The following is a 26,688-nucleotide window of genomic DNA, read 5'->3' on the forward strand; positions in this document are numbered from 1 at the left end:
ACTATATTAATAAGTTATATACAATTTCAAAAATGCTTTAAATGCTTTCAATATCTTTTATTTCTTGCTTCAAGAAATCTAATCCTTTCCCCTCCTTGTCTCTCAGCTTAAACTTCCAGCAAGTTACTGTACTTAAAAAGTTCCAGTGAAAGGTCTTCTCTATGAAACATGAATCATGTTTCTCTTTCCACAGAAGCTTTCTAACCCGCTAAGTGTTTCCTGGTTTTATAACACTTGCGTTATAAAGCAACATATAAATTCCTTTCTTTCTTCAATCAAAGTAACAAGAAAGTTACTTTGTTTCAATTCTGTCTGTAATACATCTGGTACACATTTGTCACACTTCAGAGTGTCATATTTGATCCTGACTGATTCAAATATCAATTTCAATTAAATTTATCAAATTATATAATTGGACAAGTGGAAAACGTATAAATATATTTTGATTTTTATTAATCCAGATAATCACAAATGAACTGTTAGGAAACATACCGGATAAGAACAACACATTTTCCAATATACCAACAATACAATACACCAACCTAGAGGTATTAAAATTAATCAACCAATCAAGATTGCTCAGTCTAGAAAAGTTACCGCAAAATCCACGATAAACAATTATTCATTCAAATATTTCTGGGAAATGCATTGTTTTACAACTATGTTTTTCAGAAGGGGAAGAAAGCAACTTACAAGATAACAAATTTACCTGTAAACTAATCTAGCTCCTGTTTAATTGCTAAACTTACTGTGAGATCTGCCCAAGTGTTTTGCTGTCTACCAACTCTTCCTGAGGGCTTCCTGCTCTAAGTGCTTCCTGGCCTAAGTGTTTCTTGTTGCCCTTCGTTCCTCTTGAAGTGTTTCTTCTCCTCAGAGCTTGCTGACCAATCCTGAGTGCTTTCTTTGGAGCATAACATCCTGCTTCTAAACTGTTTTTCTTTTTGCTCAGAAACCCGGATTCTCGATTGCCTCTGACTGAACTGGCACATGCATCTTAAGGCTTTCTTCTTCTTTTAATAAGGTCTTGCACTATGATTACCTAAAGATTAACTTTATTATTTGTCACGTGTATATCAAAACATGCAGTGAAATGTCAACGACCAGCACAGTTCAAGGATGGGCTGGGGGCAGCCTGCAAGTGTTGCCATACTCTAACGCCAACAAAGCATGCCAACCATTTACTAACCCTAACTTCTATATCTTTGGAATGGGGGAAGGAAACTGGATAACTGGAGGAAACCCATCGCGTCACAGAGAGAATTTACAAATTCCTTAAAGACAGTGGTGAGAATTCAATCCCAATTGCTGATTGCTGATGCTGTAAAGTACTGTGCTAACTGTAACACCATATTGCCATCCATAGTACGCCATGGGCTGTGGGGTGAGATTTTCCCTTTCCACCTAGCCCATTCCAAGCTTTCTGAATATCTTCCTTATTCTGTCTTTCATGGACTAGCCCATCATGTTCCTATTATCAGCACTGGATTTTTCTTTGTCTTTAATGTCCCTTAAAGTTATCTTTGCAATTCTTTTGGATTAGGATTATTTATGAATTTTATACTATAATAGCAATCACATTTTGAACTAACGTTTAATGTCTAAAGGAAAGAAAAATTGATTTCAAACCCCATAAATTACTCTAAAATAATATTTTTCCGCACTGAGATTCCATGAGAACACCAGAAATATTTTAATCCCTGCTTCCTTGTTGTGCTATTGTTTCTTGATAATTCTTTGCCTGGCAGCATCTCTGTTCAATTGATCTATTTGGATTTATTCACAGTGTCTGATGTACAAAGATTATATCAGAATTTTTATATACAATACTAGAATGTGTTCTCAAATTAATGTTAATGCTTTTGTGAGGGTTTATCCATCTTGTTTTTTCTCTCTCTCTGTCACTAACAGCAGGAACTTGATTCCAGTCATTTCATCAGCAAGTGTGGCCAATAAGCTGTGAACAGACAACTTCCTGTAGTCCAGCTTCTATGTTAGTTTATTTCAAAAGATATCTCCAGTGTAAGTATTAGAGTGAGTATTTTCCTTACTTGCAAGTTCCTTTTAGAAAAATCTTTATGTGGATGAAATATGCAACATAAATACCAGTGAAGTTACAAAGAGAACATCGCAGTGAATTTTAAATGCATCCCAGCCACAGCTAGAGGTCAGAGATTTGGTTTAACAGTTCTGCACCAAACATCAGTATAAGAAAATAAGCTACAATTCCTAAACTGCTTTGTAAATCATGAAAGCAGGAATATTCATCAACAGGTGCTGCTCAAGCTGTGAAACCAAATAAACCTGAAGAGAAAAACTTATTTTGCTTTTGAATTGGGCAGGGTCTGTGTCAGTGCCACCGACTGCTCATGTCTCCGTCTTGCTTAATCGCTTTGCATGTGAACTAGCTAGAACATGCAAAGGTCAGTAGACAGGAAATACTGAGTAAATGGGGCTTTAAGTTACATAACTTTGGTGTATTATGACAGGTTTTCTTTGGAGATGCAGCCTTCTGCACTTGGAGAACCGTTTTAGTCAGTTTCCTTTGAAAAATGAGGGTTTCATGAAAAGAAATGAGAGCAACTACTGCACGTGCGTTACTATGTGTGTACATAATAAAGAACTTCAGTTCCCGGTGTGCACTGTGGGAGTTTTACCCTGAGCCAGAAATAACATTGGTGAGATGGTTGCAATCACTCATGTTGGGCAGAAGCCATTACTGGAATATCCTGTGAATAATTAAACATGCGTTAGTGTTTTTACCCATGCTGTTTGTCTTTACGAAGACAAACTAAAAATGGTGTCAGAAGTCATCGTAAGGTCTAAGCTTGGAGCATAAATGAACTGTGCATGACTGAGAAAGTGACACTAGTTCAAACAGAGAGAAGCTGCCACCCAGAGAGCACATTGTGTCCTGAAGTCTCCGTTGTTCACCGAATTCAACAAGAGAGATTCAGGTGAGAGCCCAACATTTCCATATGGATAAGCTAGGTCCTCCCACACCCATGCGGTTTACTGGCAATCTAACTGATAACTGGAAACACTTCAAACATTGATTCAATATACATTTAGCAGCGAGTAGAGACAGATGTGTGGATGAAAAATTGAAGGTCTATCTTTCTACACATAATTGGCAAAGATGATTTGGACGCCTACAACAACTTTCAAATTGACGAGACAGCTTTTACATTGATGACAAAATTTGAGGAGTATTTTGCCCCAAGTATAAACATCACCTATGAAAGATACAAGTTATTTTCCTTTGACTAGAAACAAGGTGATGGTTTTGACCAATACATAGTTGAGCTTCACACCCAGAGTAAGTCCTGTGAGTTTGGAGATTTGAAAGACTCACTAATTAGTGACAAAATAGTTTGTGGAACTTCAAATAATGGGCTTAGAGAAAGATTGCTCCATGAAAAAGTTTTAACATCGGAAAAGACTATGGATATATGTAGGACAGCAGAGACTACATGACTGCCAACTAAGGAGCTGCACAGGACAGAAACAACAGTGGGAAGGGGCAGAGTACAAGCCATTTCCAAAGCAACAGCAAAGCAAAGAGATAGGCTCAGACAGTAAATGCAGCAAATGTCAAGACAGGTACATCCCAAAGACACGTCCTGCTTATGGAAAGTCCTGTAATAATTGTGGGAAGAAGAAAAATGCACACTGTTGCTGAAGAAACGTTGGAAGTCTTTGTTGATTCTCTACAGGCTGTTGGTGCTGGTAAAACGGAATGGATTGTTCCATTGACTGAATGAGACAATAATTCCGTTCAAGCTCGACACCAGAGCCCAAGTGAATCTGTTATCCATGGATGATTACAAACGCTCAATGTAAAGAATCACATTTACCCAGTTAAGTTAGAAGTGACGGGCTATACTGGAGAGAGCATTCCAGTAAAAGAGGGCTGTGTAGTGACCTTCAAGAACAAGGGGCAGCACCTAAAGGCACAGCTACTGATTGCAGAAAAGAGGGCACAGCCAATATTAGGTGTGAGTGCATGTGAAAAGAGTTTTGGTGGTGGCTTCACAGTCCAAAGATGACCACACTTCACTTCCGGAAGAGTACGCAGACACCTTTGAGGGGCTTGGATTCTTACCTGGCGTCCACAAAATCCATATAGATGAGACAGTGGATCCTATTGTCTATGAATGCAGGGAAGTTCTGTATGCACTTTGAGACAAACTCAAACAAGAATTAGCATTAGTGGAACAGATAAAAGTCATACAGAATATTGAAGAACCAGCAAAATGGGTGAGCTCATTGGTCAATGTGCAAAAGAAAAATGGAGCATTGCAGATATGTCTAGTACCAAGACAGCTCAATAAAGCCACCAAGACAGAGCATTTTAAATTGCCAACAATGGAAGAGATTATGTCCCGGTTTGCAGGTGCCAAGTGGATTAGCAAATTCAATGCATCATCTGCGTTTTGACAGAGGGAGCTTGATGAGGCAAGTTCGAGGCTACGTATTTTTAACACACCAGAGGGAATATATCACTTTCTTCAGTTACTGTATGGGATTCTGCCCATGCTAGAAGTCTACATAAAACCATCCAGGTTATCTTTGAGGGCATACCTGGTGTTGAGACCATGATTGATGACATCATTGTTTGGGGATCTACCAAGGATAGGCATGATGCACAACTGAGACAGGTGCTTGATATGGCACAGAATATCAATTTGAATACTAGAAATGTGAGCTTGGTGCTGAGACACTGGCTTTCATAGCAGATGTCATATCAGAAGAGGGAGCGAAGCCTGACCCAAGAAAGATGTCAGGCAATGAGAACATGACAAGGCTCCAAAACAAGGAGATGTGAAACGTTTACCTGGTCAAGTTCATCCCACGACTATCTGCTGGGTCACCACTTAGGTCACTCCTTGAGCAGCAAAATGAGTGGATTTGGTCTCACGAGCAAGAAGAGTATTTTAAGAGGCTGAAGAGAATGCTCAGTGAAGAGCCCATGCTGAAGTGTTATGATCCGAAACGGTGTATTAGGATCTCAGCTGATGCATCCCAGTACGGCCTTGGAGCAGTACTACTACAGCAGCATGATGGCACATGGCAACCCGTGGTCTTTGCATCAAGGGCTTTAACAAGTCCGGAAGTCAACTATGCACAGATAGAGAAAGAGCTTCTTGCCAGCACGTATACACATGAAAGGTTCCATCAGTTAATCTATAGACAAGCTTTTGAAGTGGAGACAGACCATAAACCACTGGTCTCAATTATGTCTAAACCACCGAATGACTGTCTCATGAGGATACAACACATGTTGATAAGACTGCAGAAGTACGACGTGAAGATTATCTACACACCGGGAAAATATATGTTTGCTGCTGATGTTTTGTCTCAAGCAGTCAACAAGAAAGAAAAGAGTGACCAAGAGATTAATGCTGATATACAGGCCTATAGTAACATTATTGTTGCCTTCATTCCAGTATCTCCCAATAGAACAGAGAAGATTACGACAGCATCAGTGACAGATGAAACAATGAAAGTACTCAAAGAGACAATGCAGAAGGATGGCCAGCAACTAAGAATGACTGCCCAATGTGTATTTGGGATTATTGAGCATACAAAGCAGAACTGTCATGGTCTTCAAAGGAAACATGCTTGTGACTCTAGTGTCAGTGACTCGTGAAGTGATGAACCAAGGCATCAACCAGATCATTGCTTCAGATGAAATATGTTTTACCTACAGACGAAAGCAGCAAGCAGAACTCCTTACACCACACCCTGTTTCAGACAGGCTGTATTTCAAATTTGGAGTGGATTTGTTTGAATGTAATGGGAAGAGTTGTATTGTTCTAACAGACTACTTTTCAAATTATGCAGAAGATGCAACACTGCATTCAACATCCAGCAAAGCGGTCATTGTCTTCTGTGTTTGAAAGGTAGTATCAGAGAATGGCCCACAATTTTCACGTTGTGAATTCAATTCCATTGCAAATGATTGGCAGTTTCGGTATACAACTTCTAGCATATAGTTCAGTCAAGGTAGTGAAGGCCCCCATGAAGAAGGTGCAAGATAAACTTCCACAAAAGTCTGATGATTTACTGAAGTGCGCCACTGCAGAATGGCCTTTCACCAGCCCAAATGCTGATGGGTCATTTATATGCACTAAACTCCCAGTGTACAAATACCTGTTGACACCTAAACGAACACACAAGATCAAATTGGCTGTAGAGAAAGGGAAAGAAAAACAGAAACAGTATCACAAGCCAGCAAAAAGCCTACCAGTCCTGAAGCCTGGAGATCAAGTGCAAATCTGAGATCATGATTCTGGCACATGGTCCATGCAAGGCTCCACATTCCTACCGGATCCAGATGGAGCGTGGAAGACCTCTGAGAAGGAACTATGTGAATCTACGACCACAAGCTCCAACACATAGGTGTGACACATCACCTGTTAGTACACCAAAGAGACCAGCAGATCTGAAAAAAAAAATTGTCTATCAGAATTCTTAGAAAGACACCAATATTAACACAGCAAGTGAAAGCAATACATCTGTGGAGACAAACAGCAGACCAGAAAGGATCATCAAAACACCTCAGAGACTGATTGAGAGTTGATGAATGAATGAGGGACTGTAATTGCTCATTACAATTGAAGTTAATGTAAATATCTTTGTTGGAAAGCATTATTGTTTCTTGCAGGTTTACGAGGACATTGTATTGTATTTGTTTTTTTCTTTAAAAGGGAGGGGAGTGTGTTATTATATGCGTACTTAATAAAGAATTTCAGTTCTCAGTGTGCAATGCGGGCTGGTCACCTGAAACCAAAAATGACATTGGTGAACTGGCCACTTGCGCTCGTGTCGGGCAGAAGCAATTACTGGAATGTCCTGTGAATAACTAAAGATGTACTATCATTTTTACCCAGCTGTTTGTCTTTATTAAGAACAAATGTAACACTTACCAACAAACAGTTCCTGCCATTTTCTTCCTCAAATCACCATCTCTGTCACTGTCAGTTCATCAGGTCAGCTGGCAATGACCCTCAATAAGCTGAAAATAGTTCAAGCCTTTCACAGAGATGTTTGCATTGCAGTTCACAACGTTACTCAGGTTTCCTGAAAACAAGTTACTGATCCTGTATGCTGTTATCCTTTTCTTAAAGATGAATAATTTCACATTTTAATTATAGAACATTATATCCACCAGTTACATAATTTCACAAGTAGTAGCATACAGTAAATTGAAACATTTTCAAGCAAATCTTCCTTACAAGAGTATTGTTCTCCTGTTGATAATTCTGTCTATACCTTTAGTTCTAATCTCCAAGAAAAAAATGTCAAAACATAAGGATTAGTTATGTCCCTCTCATAGGAGTGAACACACATTGGTGTGCTGTAACTTAACATTTTGATACCATTCTGCATAATGTTCTTTCCATTTTGGTGATTCTGAACTCAGAGTATACTTGTTCAAGACATCCCCCTTTGCTTTATTAAGGATTGTATCTGACTGGGAAGAATTGACACATCTTCCCAACTTTTGTGTTTTCCCAGAAAACCTTTACTGAGCAAAGGTTACCCAATTTGTTCTGTCAAACCATGGGATTTTATCAACCAAATATACAAATTATTCTTGTAACATTAAGTATAACACTAATAGCAAGATTAATAGGCCTAGTGGTCCTAATTGTTGCATTGTAGGAGTACCATATATGCTTATTCCCAAATAGTAAGTAAAACACATTCAATTAGTTCTTTGACAATATGATGCTTTGTAGACCTTAGAATTACATCTCCATTTCTGAAGAAATCACAATAGAATAGGTAAAAAGGTAACCAGGAGTACAGCATTCCTCAGGGTAGCTGTCTTTCTCCAATGGTCTTTTACTGTTGTATAACATATCACACAAAAGATAGTGAGATAGATGGTTTTAAAAGACAAAAGTGTAAACCACGATAGTATAATGGCATCATTAGCAATGAACAACACATTTACAAAGTACAAAAAGCAAATATGCAACATCTAAATAGGTAAGTGAAAAATAATGTTTGTCTACTTATCTTACTGTGCTATTATTAAACCAGTTATTCATGACTGATACATCCAAATTTCCCCTCGAGATGAGGCCAGGGAAATGCATACCTCAGGCAATGTTAGAGATCAGGACTAGGAAAAGGAGAGAAGCAAGAATAACATAATCACGCCAGTCCCAGCCCTTCACTATTCCAGGGTTAAGGATGAAACAGAAAAATAGGTAAAAAGGCAAATTCGAGGCAAAGAATAGCAAAGCAGATAAATGAACGATAACCCATAGTGGTGCTGGTTTGGGATAGGAGTCAACAAAGCCTTAGGTGTGAAGCCATTATACAAAAAGCAGAAGTCAGACTTCCATCCTCGCAGATTTCAACATTTCAATGGAAAGAGTACTACAAAAACAATAACTCCAACAGCTGATAGAATTGTCTATTGGAAAACTGCAAAAAAAAAACGGTAACCCAATTTAAAATCGTCCCAATCCACCCAGAAACATTATTGACTGGTGTGGAAGTTAAATGTGCAACAGCTAGAAAATTCTTAGCTATTGTTTCAGCAAGAGAGTTAAGCCTGTCAGGGGTTTAGTATGAATCTGTAAAGGAAATTTGTGACAGGAGATATCTTGCTCGTCTGATTATGTCAGTTCTATTACTCTTGCAATGTATAAAGAAATATTCTTTTAATTTGACTGAGATTCTTCCAGCCATTGTTGATGAATATCAAGTCCTTCTAGAACATTCTTTGTTTCATCAATCATTAATCATTCCTTAAAACTGGATTTGCATTTTGGTCTTGAGATACGCAACATAGATTAAATCATCAAATTACTCCGAGTCATTTCCTATATAAATGTTAAAAAGTGGGTGATCCTCTAATAGCAGTATGTATGAACAATTTTAGTCACCAGAAATTTCCACCGTCCGACTGAACTCAAGGATGACATCAGTACTATTATGAGAGTGAGCACTGTCACAGTGTGACTTACAGGCAGTTTTACTTGTAATGTAAAATATAATTTTGTCTGCAGTTTCAAGGGCATTGATCTTCTTCATAAACCTCTGTTTGCACGTTGTGCCATGCCTCCTGAAGATCCATAAGTGTATTTGCTACACTATATTTGATCTGCTACTGTACTCATGAATTCATTCAAGATAGTCTTAACAAATTCCTGCTGATTCTCCTCAACTTAACTTACTCAATAGAAGTTCATTTTGTTTCTAATAACAGTTTTTAAAACTATTTCACCACTAATATTAGGCAGCCTAATTTATATTTTCCTGTGCATCCCTCTTTGCCTTTCTTGAACAGTTATCTAACATTAGAAACACTCAGTATTTACAGGAGAGAACTGGAGAACAAGCTTGGGCAGAGTTGCACATGGGAGGTGTGGAGAGGCATGTAGAATATCACTGGCTTCAATTAGCCTAGCTATAGAGCCTCAGAGAGCAGCCATGAATGGGCTAATGAGTTAAAACAACCCCCTCCACACACCAGACTGGATACCAAGGCACACAGTGCTCCCTCCTGCCACCTTCAGTTCAACGTGTGGATGAGAAACACAGGCTACCACTGTCTACATCCTCTCCTTGCCTTGCACCTACCACCCACACCTCCAATACCAACTACAATTAACCCGATCTTCACCTCCTCCAGCCTCTACCTTCCACCAGCTCCCCAGTTATCATGGACTCACCTTCACTACTAAACAGGTGAGAAGGTCTCTGGGGAAACTCAGACATGTCAAAGCTTTGGGACCAAATGGTGTGACCCCAAGGTCTGAAGGAGTGTGCTGAGCAGCTGTGTGGAGTTCTCCAGTGCATTTTCATTCTGAGCCTCAGCCTGGAAATGGTCCCGACCGTGTGATTAATATCATATGTGGTTCCAATACTCAAGAAGGGCCAACCAAAAGTCTTGAATGACTACCATCATGAAGACCCTAGAGAGGCTGGTCTTGGCTCACCTCCGAACCCTGGACAGATCACCCCTCAGTCCCCTGCTGTTTGCCTACTAGGAGCACATTGGAGTAGATAATATTGAACAGAGCCTATTCCCATTTGGATAAGCCGGGCAGCACTGTGAGGATCATGGTTTTTGATTTCTCGAGTGCCTTCAATTCCATTCAGCCCTCATTACTGGGGGAAAAACTCCGTTTAATGCAGTTTGGAACTTTCGTTGTATACTGGATAATGGACTACCTGACTGGCAGACCACAGTCTGTGTGGCTTCAGAGTTGTGTCTCAGACATGGCTATGAGCAGCACTGGGGCCCCACAGGAGGCTGTATAGCTCCCTTCCTGTTTACCCTGTATACCTGCGACATTAGATACAACACTGAGTCAAGTCATCTGTAGAAATTCTCTGATGACTCAGCAATAGTTGGGTGTATTAAGGGAGGATGTGAGGATGAATACAGAGCCCTGGTGGAGGACTTTGTCAAATGGTGCAGGCTGAATCAACTCCTTTGTCTTCACATTAGTAAGACAAGGGAGATGGTGATGGACTTGAGGAAAACTGAGTCTGCACTGCTCCCTGTTACTATTGAGGGTGTGGACCTGCAAGTACCTGGGGTGTTACAGGATGATAGACTTGAGTAGAGCACTAACACAGAGGCTATGTACAAGAAGGGCCAGAGACGCCTCTGGAGTCTGAGGTCCTTTGGAGTATGCAGGCCTCTCCTTAACATGTTCTACCAGTCCGTTGTCACCAGTACAATCTTTTATGTGTGGTGTGCTGGGAGAATGGCATCAACCAGGGTTCAATAAACTGCTGAGAAAGGCTAGCTCTGTTATAGGAGTCAAATTGGACACATTGGAGGCTGTGGTATAACCATATAACAATTACAGCACGGAAACAGGCCATCTCGGCCCTTCTAGTCCATGCCGACACTTACACTCACCTAGTCCCACTGGCCTGCACTCAGCCCATAACCTTCCATTCCTTTCCTATCCATATACCGATCCAATTTTACTTTAAATTACAATACCGAACCTGCCTCTACCACTTCTACTGGAAGCTCGTTCCACACAGCTACCACTCTCTGAGTAAAGAAATTCCCCCTCGTGTTACCCTTAAACTTTTGTCCCCTAACTCTCAAATCATGTCCTCTTGTTTGAATCTCCCCTACTCTCAATGGAAAAAGCCTCTCCACATCAACTTGATCTATCCCCTTCATTATTTTAAATACCTCTATCAAGTTCCCCCTCAATCTTCTACGTTCCAAAGAATAAAGACCTAACTCGTTCAACCTTTCCCTGTAACTTAGGTGCTGAAACCCAGGTAACATTCTAGAAAATCTTTTCTGTACTCTCTCTATTTTGTTGATATCTTTCCTATAATTCGGTGAGCAGAACTGTACACAATACTCCAAATTCGGCCTTACCAATGCCTTGTACAATTAGTACAAGGCATTGGACCCTCCAAAAATAACATGTAGTAGTAAATATTGGGAAAATGAACTGCATGTCGGATATTAATAAAACAATTCCATTAACTTATAACCATATAACAAAGGACCCTCCTGGAAATTCTGGACAATGTTTCTCACCCTCTGCATGCCATCTTGCCTGAACAGAGGGGCACTTTCAGTAATAGACTAAGACCAAAGAGCACTATATGAGGTCATTCTTACCCTCAGCTATTAGGCTCCATTATGGGTCAACCTATAGCTAGGGAAGTGATGACTCCCTCCTGTTAGACTATTTGAGATAACCTATTTTTTACTCTTTCTTACTTCTCTTCTAATATTTGTACATTTGTATATCTTTGCACTTGTAATGTTACTGTGACACAGTAATTTCCTTTGGGATCAATAAAGTACCGGTATATCTATTCCTGCTCGACTGACCAGTGTGGACTGAAATATTGTGAACAATTCTTCGACTTTTACTACCTTTTATTTCTCTTAGCTATCCGAGATATATTTCATTCAACCTTCTTAAGTGCATCTTCTATCACAGTCCTAAACGTAGCTTCAATCCCTGAGCATAACCAATGCGTCATTGGATACCAAATTATATTCCTGGAATTGATGATGTTACACCATTCCTGACTCAGAGAAATGAAACAATAGGAATGTCTTTCCTGTGAAAATATCAATCGGGTCTACAATTGAAAGAAGTTGTTTTTTTCCCTCTGATCCTTGTATTAGCATTTTTATCAAGAAATTACATACTCTATTTTCAGGAAATGTAGATATGCCTCTACCAATACTCAACCAGTTGCGCTAGGGTAATTATTAAAGCAGAACATAAAAGCAGATTTGATATTACTGATTGAAATTGTGCTTTGAATCTGTTCAGTAATCTTCTAACAAACTGACAAATTAAAGGGCAAAAGATTGTAAGTACACCAGAGTGAAAACACCTTTTACAAGATCTTTAGGGTGACACATCACTGTCTGGAATCAGTGAAATGAAGATACAGCTAAACAGTTTCCTTGAGATCAGCACTACTGTCAGTACAGAACAGGACTTTACCTGATTTCAAGCCTGAGACAATTACTGTAGCATCAAAATCAATGCAGAAGTCAAAACAGAGTTTAAAGCTTTAGATTTTGGGAACATAATCACTTCTTTAGCATTGCCTTTTGCCACTACAGTAAAACATGGATTTGGATCAAAACTGTTGACAAAAGGCGTTAAATGCTTTTTCATGATCCACTGCATTCAAAATCTTAGCCATAAGAACCAATGCTGCCCAATGTGTAAATGTATTTTGAAAACTTCTAGTTCTATTGTCACACATGTTGTCTAACAATCTGATGGACTGGGGTTCACAAATTTTTAATGCCTCCAATATGATGCCAAGCAGCAATCAAGCAAAGAGATGATAGCTTTAGGTTGTTTCAGGCTATCATAAAAGGAATTATTACTATAGAACCACATAAGCATGTGTTTTACTTTATAAGATATCTAAAACACTTCACAAATTAAAAAGAAATAATCAAAAGGCAAAAAGACCAACAAAAGAGGCCCTCAAGAGCAAAGCCTACGTTAGAACATCACTAACAGCCAGTGAACCAAGGTTTGAGAATTTAATATCATGGTATTTTAGAAAATGTGGCAAATAATTTCTCCAGTGGAAGCACCATTTGTAGGAACATTGCTTACAGTTGATATTAACCAAGGTACATAGGGCCAAGGCCAAGGGAATTAAAAACTAAAGTCAGTGAATTAAGCAAAACTTCCTACAAATAAAACTGAATGTATAGGCAAACTTAAACTACATCAGCCATGGGGTCCCGTGTGCCAAGATAAAGTCACACTCAGAGTTCATATTCCATTTGGGTAGCATCCAACCCGATGGCATGAGTAGCGATTTCTCCTTCCAGTAAAAAAAACCTGCCCACCTTCCTCTATTCCCCACTCTGACCTTTCACCTCTTCTCACCTAGCTATCACTTCTCCCTTGGTCTCCTCCTGCTTCCCTTTCTCCTATGGTCCACTCTCCTCTCCTATCAGATTCCTTCTTCTCCAACCCTTGACCTTTCCCACCCACCTGTCTTCATCTATCACATTCCAGCTAAGCTCCTTTCCCTCCTTCCACCTTTTTATTCTGGCGGCTTCCCCTTTCCTTCTCCTGAAGAAGGGTCCCAGATTGAAACGTCAACTGTTTATTCATTTCCAGGGGTAGTGCCTGACCTGCTGAGCTCCTCCAGCACTGCGTGTGTTGCTTACGTAACCTCTGGTCTGTCACTTTCAAGAAGTGCGTGTGACCAGAAACCATTAGCTAGATCTATGAAAGATTTATAGTTTTACGAGTCAATCCTAGCAGCATTTATTGCAATGACTGTTGCTCATTCAAAATGGCAGGGTCAAATTTTGTCAAATATCTGGGCTTTGTTAGATGGAAAGGTGAGACTAGGTATGCCTGTATCGTATTTGTCAGGTGGAACATTTTGATTAGAGTTTTTGCTGAAATTCTCCTGTGTAGATTTTATTACATTAATGTTGGTCTCTCCTTTCCTTACATTTTGTTTTTCCTGAATACAGTGCAGGGAGGAGAGGTTTGGGATGGGCCCTGTCTCTTTGTATATTTAGAGGGTAAAGGATGAGGTGGGCCTCGTGTCATGTGCTCAGTTTCATGCTGTTCTCCATTGTATCAATCTGGCCTCAGAATATTCCATCTGTCGTGCAAGGAGTATCTTTGTCTATTACTTTCTTCCACAAAGAAAGGAGTGGAGCTCTAGATCATGGTCTATCCTGAGTGTCTAGCCATCCAGGTTGTGGGTGAATATCTCTTCCTAAGGTAGATGATCTCCAGGGAACTTGTTTGCCTATTGACTACATCTTCTCTCCTGAGGGGCTGGTGTAGGAGAATGCTGTGAATGTAATCAACCCAAGGAATAAGGTTCTTCTGCTGACTTTGTTATGAACCATACATTCCCTTTAGAGGGAAAAGGAGAGGATCCTGTGCTCATTGCCCTTTTGTGGAAATGAGCAGTAATCCTGCTAACACCACATGGGATGCATAGGACCCCTTCAACATCTTGAAATCATTCATGTATCAGATGTTGATTAAGAGCAACTCTGCACATGCTGCAGAGGTTTCCACTCAAAGAAAGAGGTGTCAGAACACATTATAGATTGAAATAGGTTCCACTCTGTCCTTGCCAGCTGTTCTCTGAACTTCTAAACTGTTACTAAGCCTTGGCTATTTTACTCAATACAGTACTAAGTCCACCGTGTTCATCTCTACCATTTACTTGTTTATAAATCCATACTTATACCTGATATGGATTTCCACACTCGTGCGGATGTGATCCCAAGACTATGGGAAATAACATTAATATGACTAGAAGAATATGTTGGGGAGTATGAATGGCCCAGAAGGCCTGTAAACGCCCAGCATTCTGAAGTAGCCATTTCAGAATTCCTTCAGCATCAGATGGAGGCACTGAACATTCTGCCTACAAACTCTGAATAGTCAAAGGTCCAAAAACTTGATGGGAAGTTTGTACTAGGAAGTTTGTCCCTGTATTCTCTTTTACTGGTTATAGTCAATATTTTTAGCACTACTAGTGCATATTCCCAAGCATCTGTTCTCTGGACTTCATTGGTATCTCCACAGTTTACTGTTGTGGGTGTTGCCTCATGTGTGCCTTTAAGGAGTACATAATTTCTCTATGCATCAGGGTTAATATATGGGTCACCGGGTTCTATCATGTGGTTCCAATGTGATGCTTGGTTTCCATCTAAAAAAGGGCTAATTTGTTGTCTCAAGCCATGAATTATTGCTACATTGTTGGAATCTGGTACAAGTTGTGATGAGCTGAGTCCAGCAGATTGAACAGAGGGTTTGGTCTGTCTAATCTGCACCCTACTCTATGTTCAATCCCTTCATCAATCTGAGGAGCAGTCGGGGTATTAACTACTAACACATTCATAATGTTGACCAGCATTTGCCTGTTCAAACTGCTAAGAACCTGATGTCAACCAGTTTATAGTAGTAGTTTGGGTGTCAAAGCATCTGTCAAGATTGGACAATTGCTAAATAATTATTATTTTTAAAATAATACTTTTGGTATAAAGTGACCAGTTCAGGCGCCAACTATGATGGTATTGGGTATACTGACCACCAAGGTTCTAAATTCAAACAAAGACTTTAAGCCCAATCAGATATAAATAACCACTCTTACTAAATGGAGATTATACTGTACCTACCCAATCTTCAAAGACCAGTTCACTTCCCTGTTTATTCTCTATGGTGAGTTTAGCTGCCAATACCCACTATTTGAGTGGTGTATTCCTTCTCCTGACCAAGGAGAAAATACTTCCAACTGTAAAAGTAGTTTAAAACATAGTTCATTTATCTATAGTGATACACTTTTAAATTCACACATTCTTAAAACACATTTAAAACCCTCAGAGGATTTCTATCTTACGAGGGGTGATTGATAAGTTTGTGGCCTAAAGTAGGAGTCGATTTTAGAAAACCTAGCACATTTATTTTTCCTACATTTACACAATCAGTCCAGTGGTCATGGAGCATACGGATCCCTTCTTTGTAGAAGTCGGCATCTTGGACCTCCAGAAGTGGTCCACAGCAGGGGTGATTGATAAGTTTGTGGCCTATGTAGAAGAAGATGAGTTATTAACTTCAAACTTTCTGCATTTTCACTCAAAGAGTTGAACTGCACGTGCATGTAACGAGATCCATATAACTCATTTCCTTCTACCTTAGGCCATGAACTTGTCAATCACACCTGCTGTGGATCACTTCTACAAAGAAGGGATCCGTATGCTCCATGACCGCTGGACTAAGTGTGTACATGTAGGAGGGGGCTATGTTGAAAAATAAATGTGCCAGGTTTTCTAAAATTGACTCCTTCTAGCTTAGACCACGAACTTATCAATCACCCCTCGTAAGTATTTCCAAATCATAAAACATCTCTAAATATAAAGCAGAAAGCATTTCTCAAACACCAAGTATTTCTTAAATTCAAAGGATTTACAAAACAGAGGTACAATTCCAATAAACTAAAGAAGTATACCAATAAGTTGCAGACAAACAGGCTATCTAAACAGAAACAGAAGCTGGAGCAGTGGATTCACCCCATGTTTCTTAATGTTCTTTAGCCCATTCTTAATAAGCTGGAACTGCTCTTTACATTTATATACCCTTTTTCTCCCAGGTGGGAACCTTCACAAGCATGTGATATTTCCTCAGATATCTTTTTTTAAAATCACAAATGGTCTTAAAGCAGATTGAAGACATGGACCTCAGCTTAATGTTCACAGTTCACAATTACTGTTAACTTCGGGCACATAAACCTTCTAACTTTAAACATATCAGTAGCGATAGTCTAAATTATATTAACCATCTGTTCTTCAGGCTTCCTTAAACTAAGCAACTTAAAGTCAGCTTGTCTATTTGAAACAAGCCAAACCACACAACCCATTGCCTAGCACTTTATCTTGAGACAGAACATCTTCAAAGCCATTCTATAGACAGTATTAGTTTTAACTTCAAACTGATTACTGCTTTCCATCTACATTTTAAGAACAGAAGATTGGCTTCCTTTTATGACCTGAAGTTAAACAAATGTCAGAAGATGTGTTTGGAAAGTGGTGGTGGCATCTGTTAGTCTCGCGAGACCATGGATCTGTGCCTGGAAAGTCTTGCTTCAGTCTGTGTTGGTGGAGCAGCGTCTGTTGTGGCTGTAGAGGCCCACATGGGAGTGACAGTCTCGGCTGCAGCAACTGCACTTGAAGACCCTGCCCTCCAGTGTTGTCTTGGTGCTGTTTTCTTGGTGAGTGCGCTTTTCTTCAGCAGCAAGCCTCAGCTTCTCTTCTCCTCCTTTTAGACCTCTGCGTAGTTCCAGCCTCCAGCGAGAGCGATCGCTTGCAATGACCTCCCACCTCTCGACGTTCATGTTCAGTGACCTCATGTCTCTCTTGCAGACATCTTTGAAACGAAGATGGGGCCGCCCTTGTGCTCTCTTGCCGGAGGCCAGTTCCTCGTACAGCAGGTCTTCTGGCTGCTCGTCCGATCCATCTATTGATCTCGGGGTCTAGGGAGAGATTGTCCGTGATGGTGGAGCCAAGGTATGTAAACTCGTGGGCTACCCCCAGCTCGTAGTTGTTGATGGTAATGGCAGGGGGGTGCTCAATGCCTTGGCCCAACATGTTGATCTTCTTCAGGCTGATGATCAAGCTGAAGTCCTGGCAGGCTCTTGAGAAGCTGTCCATGAGGTGTTGCAGTTGCTTTTCAGAGTGTGTTGCCAGTGCCGCGTCGTCTGCAAACAACATGTCCCTGATGAGTACTTCACGAACCGTGGTTTCCACCCTCAGTCATGACAGACTGAATAGCCTCCCGTCCGATCTGGTGTGGAAGTAGACACCAGCGGTGTCTACATGTTTGGATATCCCAATGCTCTTACTACATCAACCCCTCAGACCTGGCACAAGTTTACTTTCCACCAAGCAATGATTAAACGCTGTGCTCCATATACTTTAAGGACCCAGGCAACATGTAACAGGCAGTCAAAACCCACACAACCATGGTTGAATTGAGTTATTTTCATACCAAGGGAGTGCCTAAGAAGAAGAATTTGTACAATTGTAGTTTTTTCAGCATGGCAGGGAAGGTTTCTGATGTTTAATGGACAAGGCTACAGATAATCCTGAATGACCTCAAGCAGTTCAGAGCTAGGGCACCTGGCTTCTGACTGCACTGTCTTAGCCTGACTGACTAACTAGCATTAATAAAAACCTTGACAAAATGGTGGGGGCACAAATAGATCCATAGCCGTGAGACAACAATCTTAATTTGCAATCTAACTTGGACAGGAGCAGATGGACCTTCCACACCATGAACCAGACATAGAGTAACTTTGCGATGAAATAGAACGTAGGACATATAACAGTATAGCACAGTGTGGTCTCTTCAATCAAACCCGCTCAACGATCAGACTGACCCTCCTATACAGTACATAACGTTCAATTTTTCTTACATCAGAAATGCCAGCCATCAAATGCTGGAGTATGATTGGGTCTATACATTTGCTGGCCACTACCTCCAGTGTGGAAGGTTATGTGTGGCTCCCACTGATTAGCTCTGATTCTGCAACTTATCCTGAAAGAGAAACGGAAGCACTTCAGCTAATATTGTGCAGTGTTCAGTTCACGATCCAATCAATGTAAAATAGCTGACCTTTTACATTAGCTATAAGGTGTGGGTACACATGAGTGATGGTGGGTTCAGCAGTACTTGTATGTAGTTGATGCATGTGGCATTTGAAGATATTGACTGTTTCATGATAATGTATTCCAATACTTGAGGTTTGATCCTGCCTCTTGTAACATTCCCCTTGCTAAACTGCCTTCCTGTTGCTCCACCCATTAATATCAGTGTGTGTTTTTAAAGAACCATTAGGTTCCTTGTGGAAAGAGGACATCTCTCCTCTTTTCCAAAATCTGCATTGCATCACTTATAATCAGGGAGCCCATTCTTCCCTCTTGTCAATCCTGTTTCTCCAATACTTCTTCCCGTGTAGAATCAGTTGTGGTCATTGCCTTGCAGTGCAGCCTGGCTTAACATCATATAGGTTAGCTTTGAGCAGTGCTCCCCCTTGGGTGTTAGGCCAATAAACAACATGCTTATTGCTGGCTGCCTGCTCTGCTTATTTTCTTAATGTTCTTTTGTTCGAATTTAGCAAGTTACTAATAATGGAATAAATAGGCTTTAGGTGAGCAAACTAGAAAGTATCCTACAGTTAAGTAACATATATCATGAAGTGAGGGAGAGAGAGAGAGAGAGAGAGAGAGAGAGAGAGAGATAAAGAGAGGGCAAGAAAGAACGTTATTATTATTGGATCTTTTGTACTGGATAAAAATCCTTTGGTTGGTAACCAGGATAATAGTACATACATTTCAAAATATTAATATGAGGAAATGGAAAAGAATGGTTCCTCATCACAACAAAAAGCAAGAATTAATAATGGAAATTTCTAACACTTAAAGTAATAGTGTGGAAAATTTCTGCATGCATAGGTGACGACTCAAAGCATGTCATTAGTAATCTTTTTTGTTTATTTTCTCCTATCTCAGAATAAAGATAAAAAAAATAACTAAATAGTCCTGTGTCTAGAGTGCATTACAAGAGAGAACAAAGTTCAGGGCTGCCTCTTCTACACCCCAGTGTGCACATACCAAAGATGGGTAAAAAAAAATCCTAGATTTAAGCAAATTCAGACAGGAAATCTTTTATCAATTAAATTTTTTCAAGGTGCTTTTACAACCTTTTACTTTGATAAAATTTATTGTCAGTGCCAAATGTAGCTTTTACTTTCAATTCATACAGAATCCTTGATTTCTGTCCATATAAATCCTATAATACCAAAATACCAGTGATTTATTTGGTAATAATTTTGTGCTTATTGAAATGGGGCTGTTACCACTGAAGAATTCATGTCTGGTGTTGGTAAACACTCGCAAGTCTTCTAAACCACAGAATGGGGTTTAAACTATAGTTCCTAGCAATTTACCCTCTCTATTGCATCTGGAAGACATTTCCATCTTTAAATCTATCCATGTGATTGTTTGATTCAAATTTAAAGCTCAGTAGAAAAGCCGCAGTGCAGTGTTAGTTCAGCTGGTGCTGGTGTTGCTACCTGAGGTTCAGTGGAAATTGTGCCCTTATTCCTTACCTGAATAACTGAGCCAGGTTTCGAGTTGTGATTGCACCTTTGCAGAGAGCCTGCCAGAAGGAAAATGCCCATATTGGGGCACCTGCTCATTAGCAGCAAGTCTTCGGTTAGTTCTTGGAGAGGGATTGAAAGGCTCTAGAAGGGAATGCATGATAGTAGCAACAGTGGAGGTGATACAATGCCAGTTCCAACTATTTTCATTGAAATATTCTTTGATATGAGTACTTACTTTCCATCTGTGACTATTTTCATGTGTCAATTCAAAGTCACCCTCTAAGTTGACATATTCTGGATCCTTAATGCTCATTTAATTCAAAAGCTCTAAGATTGTGTGCAGGCCGTTCTATGTCCACATGGGTGTACTATTTGCTACCCATTCCATTCATTAATTACTTAACAGTTTATGTTGGAATGGATTTCTATATTTGATTTTCAGCTATTTTTTACTATTTAGGAAGTGGTTATAAGTTACTTAATAAGATCCTGTGTGGGACTCTTATGGCCACTTGTCAACAAAGCCTTTCTTTTCAAAAGGATTTAATTTATTTTCTCAGTAAAGGTCAAACAGAGTTCCAATTTTTTTTAAAAAACTACCATTAGGACATAATGAGAACAGAAAGTAAAATGCTTCTCAGTCTGGTATAATCATGCTTTTCCAAGTCTGTAAGCATTTTCTAGTTTTGATTTCTGCAGCATTGATTTAGTACACATATAAAAGTTGTTTACAATGTGTAAAACAGAAAGAAAAAATCTAGAATGTCAGCTTCACTTTGTTGGTTTGCACATAAAACTAGCACATAGTTAAAGTACAACTTCTGCAGTATGTTTCAGTACTCATTATGTTACCCAGTACAGAAACCCAGCAGTTGTTAAAGGGCAAGGAATATTGTGCCACAGATCTCAGCACTTTTGTTTTCAGTCTGCACCACTCCAACTCTATAGGCTCTGATGTACAGAACCTAAAACCCAGGAATCTGGTTCTAAACAACTCTCACTTATTTGTCCTTTTCTTTTAATTCACTGGTCGATTTTGATTGATTCTTTTTTACAGTTTAAAGGCATAATTTTAGCTGACTGATTCAGCTGCATACCAAACCAAAAGACCAATAGTCACTACTGCAAGGAACTTGAAGCATATGCACATTGATGTGAAAATGGAGTTAACATTTACATGCTTTGATAAAGCTTTATATTATTTAACCACCCTTAAGTCTCAACTTCTGTTCTAGAGCATAAGCATCATACCAATAATTGGTAACAAAAAACATTGCCAAAGTATTGAAAATGGAATGCATATAAATGCAGTAAAGCTTCCAGGCAACATTAGTGATTAAAGCTTGTAACCTGAGACACAGCACACTTTAACACCATATTAGGGGGTGCATGGGGTGCATTGGAGGGGTAGCACCTCTAGATGGCGGGGGCCTGGCACATTCCTTGGAGTGGCTCGTCATCTATTGGTCCCCACCAACACCCAGCTCTCACCTGTGGCTCCTCGTGGCTGTTTGCATGCGACAGCGGCCACAACCCGGGCAATGGCTTCGACAGGCCGGTTAAACCAGGCGAGGGTAGCCAGCGGGTCTGAAACCCTCGGTGAGATAGGAATTTGCTCATCCCAGCATGCGAAGACTGCTTCGGTGGACCAGGCGGAGGAAACCCCACTGAGGAGGTGTTACAGCAGCGCATTGTGGAGTGCACAGGGCGCGGCAGAGCACTTAAGAAGACGCGGCCATCCAATGCAGCCAAGGAAGTTGCCAGACGTAACGATTTTTCGTGCCACTGGATCCTGACTTCTGAGGCTGTGCAAGCTTTTTCCACTTCAATATCCTTCACGCACTGTGAACATTGTGCAACATTGAGGTTCCTGAGTTCGATCCACCCCCAACTGATGTCAAGCTCGCAACTCGGCCTCGTAAAAAACACTGCCACCCTGCAGAATGTAGTCTTCCTTGCACCCCGAGAGACAGATAGATAGATAGATAGATAGATGGATAGATAGATAGATAGATACTTTATTCATCCCCATGGGGAAATTCAACTTTTTTCCAATGTCCCATACACTTGTTGTAGCAAAACTAATTACATACAATACTTAACTCAGTAAAAAAATATGATATGCATCTAAATCACTATCTCAAAAAGCATTAATAATAGCTTTTAAAAAAGTTCTTAAGTCCTGGCAGTAGAATTGTAAAGCCTAATGGCATTGGGGAGTATTGACCTCTTCATCCTGTCTGAGGAGCATTGCATCGATAGTAATCTGTCGCTGAAACTGCTTCTCTGTCTCTGGATGGTGCTATGTAGAGGATGTTCAGAGTTTTCCATAATTGACCGTAGCCTACTCAGCGCCCTTCGCTCAGCTACCGATGTTAAACTCTCCAGTACTTTGCCCACGACAGAGCCCGCCTTCCTTACCAGCTTATTAAGACGTGAGGCGTCCCTCTTCTTAATGCTTCCTCCCCAACATGCCACCACAAAGAAGAGGGCACTCTCCACAACTGACCTATAGAACATCTTCAGCATCTCACTACAGACATTGAATGACGCCAACCTTCTAAGGAAGTACAGTCGACTCTGTGCCTTCCTGCACAAGGCATCTGTGTTGGCAGTCCAGTCTAGCTTCTCGTCTAACTACTCCCAGATACTTGTAGGTCTTAACCTGCTCCACACATTCTCCATTAATGATCACTGGCTCCATATGAGGCCTAGATCTCCTAAAGTCCACCATTATTATTAATACACTGAAGTTATTCAACACATCAGTGCACAGCTATGCTTTTCTGGGCTTTGATGGATGGTATGGAGGAACTGTACTATAAATCAGCAATAAAATATCTGAAAATAAAACAACTACAAACAGGTTACAGAAATTTAGGAAACATTTGACAAAAAACATGGAGGGAAAGTACAGTGTGGATAAACACAATGGCAATGAAGTGATCTTCCTTTATTTTGGAGGACCTGTCCTGGGCCCAGCACATAAGTGCAATTATGAAGATAGCATGGCAGTGCCTCTTCTTCTCTAGGAGTTTGCAGTGATTCGGCATGATACCTAAGAATTTGACAAACTTCTATACATGTGTGGTGGAGAGTGTATTGACTGGCTGCATCATAGCTTGGTATGGAAACATCAATGCCCTTGAACAGAAAATCCTACAAAAAGTAATGGATACAGCCCAGTCTATCATGGGTAAAGCCCTCCCAACCACAGAGCGCATCTATGTGAAACGCTGTCGCAGAAAATCAGCATCCATCATCAGGGACCCCCACTACCCAGGACATGCTCTCTTCTCACTGCTGCCATCAGGAAGAAGGTACAGGAACTTCAGGACTCACACTATCAGGTTTGGGAACAGTTATTACCAGTCAACCATCAGGTTTCTGAACCAAAGGGGATAACTTCACTCAGCTGTATTTGTCCTATCATTGAAATGTTTCCTTAGCCAATAGACTCACTTTCAACGACTCTTCATCTCAATATTTATTGCAATTCTTCTATTTGTATTTGCACAATTTGTTGTCTTCTGCACTCATGTTGAACACCCTAGTTGGGAGGTCTTTCATTAATTCTATTATGGTTATTATTCTATAGATTTATTGAGTATTGCACAAGACAATCAATCTCAGGGTTGTATATAGTGGCATGTATGTAGTTTGATAATAGAATTATCTTTGTACTTTGAACCTTAATAATTCCTGTCCTGTCAACAGGACTCGGCCCGAAACGTCGACAGTGCTTCTCCTTATAAATGCTGCCTGGCCTGCTGTGTTCCACCAGCATTTTGTGTGTGTTGTTTGAATTTCCAGCATCTGCAGATTTCCTCGTGTATGCAACCAGTCAGAATACTTTCAACAGTCCATATTCTCTTTATCAACTGAGGCTTGTTATTCTCTTTACTTAGCCACACAGATACAGTATGTGTTTATAGGGAGTAGAGCAGGGTGTTTAGCATGGAGTCTTGAGGTGCACTTATATTAATGATCAGCAAGGAGAAGGTGTGCTTACCAATCATCACTGATTAAGGTCTGCTGATGACGAAGTCAAGAACCCAGTTGCAGAAGGAGGTATGGAGGCCCCGGTCTTGAAGTTTGATAATGAGTTGGATGGGGTGATTGTGTTGAACACAAAGCTATATCACAGTCTGATGTGTTTCTGATGACTAGATGGTCCAGAGCGGAGAGAAAAATCAAATCTGCTGTGGACCTGTTGTGGCCACAGGCAATCTAGGCTCATCTAGGTTATCTCTGTGGCAGGAGTTGATTCATGCCATAAGCAACCTCTCAAAGCACTTCATTGCAGTTGATGTAAGTCCTACTGGATGGTAGTCACTGAGACAGGTCACCAATCTCTTCTTGGCACAATAGAAGCAGTTCCATTCTCACTCAGCAGCTGCTCATTTGATGGCTTTTTAAATCCTTTGTGTCTCAGGCTGAACCAGGTTCCCAAAGTAAAAATTGTCCTTGGTTGCAAGCACCTCAAGCACAATGTAGTCGTGTATACATGTTGAACCCTTTCCAAAATGCCTTCAGTGTCATACAATTTCAGAAGCAGGTGAAACAGGCAGGAGCTACAATGAAGAATACTTAGCATGCAAAATAATACAATTGTAGATATGTTCAATATTGAAAGGAGACCCCTTTTGATCCACTGTTTTCAATAGTGAATGCAACTATAGACAATTTTCTATCCCCGATGACTCTACTAAACAAAACCAAAGAAACAACATGTGAAGAACCGTAGACATCTCTATGTGAGTAGTATTTCATTTTACGTGTGCTTTAACATTAATATTGTTTAGACTCAAATTACAATTTTTACTGTTATGGGATAGTAAGTTATTTTTCTCAGGATTTAAGTTCTGTCCATCTGAAGCCATTCTTTGCTCTTTTCTCCTCAGTCTTCTCTCTTCCACGGATTCCACTAAGTTGCAAAATAAAAACAAAGATGCTGAAACTATGTATTAGGCTATGCTGTGTCTGTTGAAAGAGAAACAGGGTTAAGGATTCAGGATGATGGAGTTTCATCAGAACTGCTGTTTAAATTCTTCAGGCTCCGAGGATGGGTGCAATTTAACCCTTCTACAGTTCAAATTTAATCTGACTGTGCCATCTCTCAACCATGCTTAAATCAGACAATCAGCTGATCATGCTGCATTCTTAGCTACCGAGTTTACGATACGCTGTACTATCATTCTTTTGCAGTTTTAATTTGCTTCATTGTGTTTATTGGCTTGAAATTAACTTTTCTGAAGTGTGGTCTATTTTCCTGTTGTTTCTGGATATCACAGCAATGTCTAAACAGTAATGTCCAAACTTCTTATCTTTTTATGAGCATCGTCCAATTTTCAGCTTTGCTTGATTGCTCATTCCCATGGAAGTGTAGCAATACAGTTTCTGGAAGTCTGCACAACATGTATTTTCCAGTTCATAACCAAGAAAAAAAAATAGTAGATGCTGGATATTTGAAATATAAAGAGAAGATATTGGAAGTATTTAGCAGGTGGACTGCATCTATGGAGAAAGAAAGTCAAATTTACTGTTTCAGCTTGTTAACTGAAGAAAGGTCTTCAAATTGAAATGTTAACTAAAACCCTCTCCACTCTCAACTTGACCTGTTGAGTATTTCTAATATGTTATATTTTTATTTCTCCCTTTCCTTATCCTATGGCCATGGATGTGTGGTTTCATTTTCTGTACTTCTAATAAAGGACATATTTTGATTAACCTCTCATTGCTTTGGTTTCCCCTTTGTCTTTTCTATTATCCTTCTAGATTCCTCTCTCCAGATTTGCCTTCCACTTAGATAAACCCAGAGCATTCTCTGCAAGAATTAGAAAGCTACAGATACTGGATAAAGCAAATACAGAAACTTCTGAAAATACCCAGCGTCCTTCCTCAGCCTGCAATATTAACCAGGTCCCTTGTTCAGTAGGTGCAGTCTGCCCAGCATTTTTCTGGGCATCTCTTGGTCCATCTGAGGAATTGACTGAGGCTAGCAGCTCTACTTCATTACCAACAGTGTCACACCATCCACCCTATCCTGATGCTGAACTCTACCTTAGGTGAGGGGTACCAAGTAGATGAATGGTTTGCATTCATAAACTGATTGTCCTTTAGAAACAAGGATACAGAATAATATGCCTTGAGGCATTCCGAAGAGTAATGTATGTTTTAATATCATGTCACTGCTAAATTAGAGTTTTGAATTGATAGTCTGAACAAACTGCTTAACTAAAATGCATTGCTGTCGGTCATTATTATCCCATAGATTTCAATATCCTTAACCAGTCTTTTATCAAACATCATATAAGAGATTAACACTAATTTTAAAATGTTAAATAAGCAGATGGGAGTTCTGGCTCCATTCCATTGGCTCATCCCACTCACTGACTGATAAACCTTCTGTTTCCCTTGATTTGATGCAAGCCTCTTGATCTTTTTGCAGTTTTCATCTTTTCAGTAGCTATTCCAGGCAATTTTTTGATATCCAGAAAACTGGAAGTGATATTCATTTAAATAAGAATTGGATGGGATTCAACT

The 26,688-nt window shown here is 40.0% G+C and overlaps 1 long non-coding RNA gene across 3 annotated transcripts in view; it reads left to right on the forward strand.

Moving 5' to 3' along the window:
• The first annotated feature begins 1,686 nt into the window (after positions 1-1,686).
• Positions 1,687-26,688, forward strand: part of LOC140736065 (uncharacterized) — an 82,990-nt gene continuing 57,988 nt past the window's right edge. The window contains exons 1-3 of one of the 3 annotated variants that reach the window (XR_012100878.1): positions 1,687-2,019; positions 17,002-17,250; positions 17,402-17,545. This is a non-coding gene — a long non-coding RNA (uncharacterized lncRNA). The remainder of the gene's footprint in view (positions 2,020-17,001; positions 17,251-17,401; positions 17,546-26,688) is intronic. The other 2 variants (XR_012100879.1, XR_012100880.1) reach the window with 2 other exon arrangements.

The sequence above is a fragment of the Hemitrygon akajei genome, chromosome 11 (genome assembly GCF_048418815.1).
Source record: "Hemitrygon akajei chromosome 11, sHemAka1.3, whole genome shotgun sequence".
Classification (NCBI taxonomy): domain Eukaryota; kingdom Metazoa; phylum Chordata; class Chondrichthyes; order Myliobatiformes; family Dasyatidae; genus Hemitrygon; species Hemitrygon akajei.